The sequence below is a fragment of the Asterias amurensis genome, chromosome 22, assembly GCF_032118995.1.
Source record: "Asterias amurensis chromosome 22, ASM3211899v1".
NCBI classification, from domain to species: Eukaryota; Metazoa; Echinodermata; class Asteroidea; order Forcipulatida; family Asteriidae; genus Asterias; species Asterias amurensis.
Window position 1 is genome coordinate 5559738 of NC_092669.1, and position 3969 is coordinate 5563706.

Sequence of the window (3969 nt, forward strand, 5' to 3'; positions counted from 1 at the left end):
TCTTTTAAGCAACCTCGGGCGGTGCAGGGACTAAAGGGTTGTAAGGGGAGTATATTTTAGAGTGGTGCAACCCATAATCGTCAACCGAAACGAACTCAAGATGAAAAGCGCGCCCTCTGTCAGGTTGTCACGCAACGGTATGAGTATGGATAGTTACGTCTTGGACCAAGACTAGCCTAATACCTTACGTAGGGACATTAGATGCTTACTGGCCTAAAGTACCGGACACTTTTGGTAAATAGTTATTGTCTTTCCCCTTGCTGTATCCCAACAAATGCATACAATAACAAATTATGTGAACATTATTGGACTCAATTGGTCATCGAAGTTTGCAAAAGAATAATGAAAACAACAGAGAAAAACACCCTTGTTGCACTATTATGTGCTATCAGATGCACAATAAAATGCTTCAGGCTTAAAGTCTTTAATTATTTGATTGAGAAATTACTTGTTTCTCAAAAACTACGGTACTTCAGAGGAAGCCATTTCTCACAATGTTTTTATACTAGCAAAATCTCCCCGTTGGTTGTTACCAACTAAGTTTTTTGCTAATAATTATTTTGAGTAATTACCAATAGTGCCCGATGCCTTTAAGTAAAAGAATAGTCTTATTCTTTTATCCAGGCTGTCGTTGTGAATGATTGTACTGACCAGCAGAATTGACCTGACGCGCTATCTCCTAGCCTTGGACTGCGCTGGGCTACCCAACCATAACGTTTGTAGTTTCAAGGTATTTTTGAAGAAGATTTAGAGATATTTTTAAATGGTAAAAAATATATCTCAAAATATTACAAAATTTGTTGTAAGTCCTTTTTGTAATAAGGGCTCTTAAATGCTGTATATATATTTTAATTTCACGTTTAATTTTTCACGTGTTAATAAGAAAAAAAATAAGAACTTATTAGTTACTGTTTACGTATATGCAATTCTGCAATTCGGTTTTTAACTGGCAGTCCATGATCTACTAAACCAGTATTGCATTAAGTTGAATAAATGAATTTAATTAAAGATTACACTAAAATACATCTTCTTTCAAAATATCTCTAGAAGGTTCAGAGACATCTTTGTATGGTTAAAAGTTATATACATAGAATATTTTAAAATATAACTAATTTGAAGATTAAAGAATTGTAGACACATTCCATGATTTAAATATTAAAGGGCTATGTACTTTTTGTAGGACAACAAACATTACTTGCTGAGGTGCTGTAGTTTTTGATAAATGAGTAAAACAATGTCATGAACATTATTTTAGCATCTAAAAACGTATTTCCATGACATTGTTTTACTATTTTCTCAAAAACTACAGCACCTCAGCAACTAATATTTTAAGGTACACTTTCTACTATCATTAAACGGTTTGATGCACATAATATGTGGACATTGTGTTTTTTGTCACAAAAAGTACCCACATCCTTTAAAAGATTTAAATTCACCTGGAAATATATATATAGTTTTTTCTTTCAAACATAAGAGTATATGCTTACGAACAATAAAACAATTTTTTTAGTAATTGTTTGTCACGATTTTTATGTTTAAAAAATATATAAAGTTGTTTGGGGGCTGACTCCGCCTACCCCTTTTGTGACATCAATCGAGGCAGACTTTACCTGCAATGCGTATAGTAAACACACGTGCAAAGTACATGTACGTCCAAGTCGTGAGTTGGTACATTTCAAAAAGTGTTTTTCTGCATTCAGCAGCAATACACCTGGTCGGCATTTCCGGAAAAAAACACAATTTTTAGTTTTTTTAAACGTAAAAACTCACGATTTGGTCCGTACATGTACTTCGCAATTGTGTTTACTCTACGCATTACAGGCAAAGTCTGCCTCGATTGACGTCCCTAACAGCGCCCTCTCGGGTCGGGGTCTACTCTTAATTTGTAAATAACATAAGAACTGATTTTTTAAAACCTTAGTTAACTGTTTATTCACATTCCACTCATCAAAACACATGTATTAGTGACAAAAGCTTTATTTTGAAAAAATACCACTTCCAGGTGCCTTTAAAGATATCTGTTGCTGATTTAGACACATCTTTTTATGGTTTAATTTTGTTGCATTTCTTTATAGATATAAACCCAGAATATTTTATTATACCGTTGATTTAAGATAATCTCTAGAAGATTTAGATAATGTGACATAATATTCAGTTTAAAGACATTTATAAGTCTGATTTAGTATCTTTAATACAAAATGATTAAAATAAGAGAAACGTTTAGGTATACCCTCAAAAATTGCACTTCGGTTATCTTAAAATTCTTTCACAGACTTTGCTCTTACAATTTGCCTTGCTGCCATATTGGAATTTGTTTTCCTTAAAAGCTATAGCTTATAATGAGAGATTAAATTAAATTTTCATTTAAAGTGTAGACGTTTAAAATTCATGGAAATCTATAAAAAAACATCTCCATGGTAACAAGCTACTGTCCCGATACACCTGCTTTTCGAGGTTGAATTTGATTGAGTTGAAACATTGGATGACACAAACAGATGTGGTGAAAACACAGTCTAACAATGTCATTATAACATGGGATTTGAGACGTTGCATGGTAAGGCATCACCATGTATTATCAACTTGCCAGTAGATGTTGTTCATTGGAACACTGTTTTTATTTATTGTACTACTGCAGATTAAATTTTTCGGGAGACTGCTCAGTTCTGAAGAAAAAAAAACATCCTGCTTTTTAACGATACCAGGGCGGAAGGTAGAAAGTATGCCTGGGGTGGATTTCACAAAAGTAGTCCTAACTTAGGACTAGTCCTAGGCAATGCTAAGAGATAGGACCAGTCCTAAGTTAGGACCAGTAAGTCATCCTAACTTAGGACTGGTCCTATCTCTTAGCATTGCCTAGGACTAGTCCTAAGTTAGGACTACCTTCGTGAAATCCACCCCTGGACTACTACTTTCTCTATTGTGGATCGAATGGACTCAACGTTTCGACAGCTTGCTCTAGTCATCGTCAAGAGAAGAGACTGACAATGTCACCGTCATTACTTGCGTTTGGTTGCGCCACATTGATTATGTAAATTTCAGTTCATCACGTGTGTATGCCTGCTATTCTCGTGTCAATACTTGTTCTCTAGACATGATTGCGACGAACGTTTGGAGAGAAAACTACTTAAAATGTCATTTGCAATTATCTGCTTCGACTTCAAAGCCTCATCAAAAACGAAGTGGCTTCAGAGTAAAACAAAATACAAACACAGTCAAAATCTTCCGTTGAATACATGATGGTAAACTTTGAAAGGAAAGCGTATAAAACGCTTCTGATTTTGTCACTTGCAACTACAGGGCATGCAAGGTCCACGATACCGCTACATGTCACTCTAACGCCCGGCTGCCAGTAGACTAATTTGTTTTTAAGTCTGTGATCGTGGCTTTCAGGCCCTTTTCGAAACCACGGCTTCGGCTTTGGATTTGGCTTCATGGGCCGTCCTCTCGTCTTAAGTCCTGAGCGCTTATGCAAACAACCGCGGGGCCAAGCTAGCCTGAACCGCATCTGGAGCCGAAGCCGTGGTTTCGACTAAAAGGGCCTATGTCTGCCCGAAAGCCAATAATTATTCATTATGTCTGAAATAGCGCCATCGTGTGGATTAACCTCCACCACTGTAGCCCAACTGCGAGTAGAGCGTTGTATAGCTATCAGTGGGATACTTTTGCGTGGTAGATACTGATAAATCTCAGACTTGAAATTAAGTCTAAACTCTATGGTCTAGCCTGACAGTATTAATAAATTAATGTCTGAAATAGCGCCCTCTTGTGGATTAAATTTAATCATAAAAACTGCGATCTCGGACTTGTAAACAAGTCTAACCTGCCAGCAACATTGACATTATTTCACCTCATCTAAGGACCCTCTGACACTTACTAGTCAGACTCATTTTTCACGGACTAGACTCTGATGCAGGGAACACCACCGTGATCTTCCCAAGATGGTAAGCCATCGGATATCAACCCAGGACG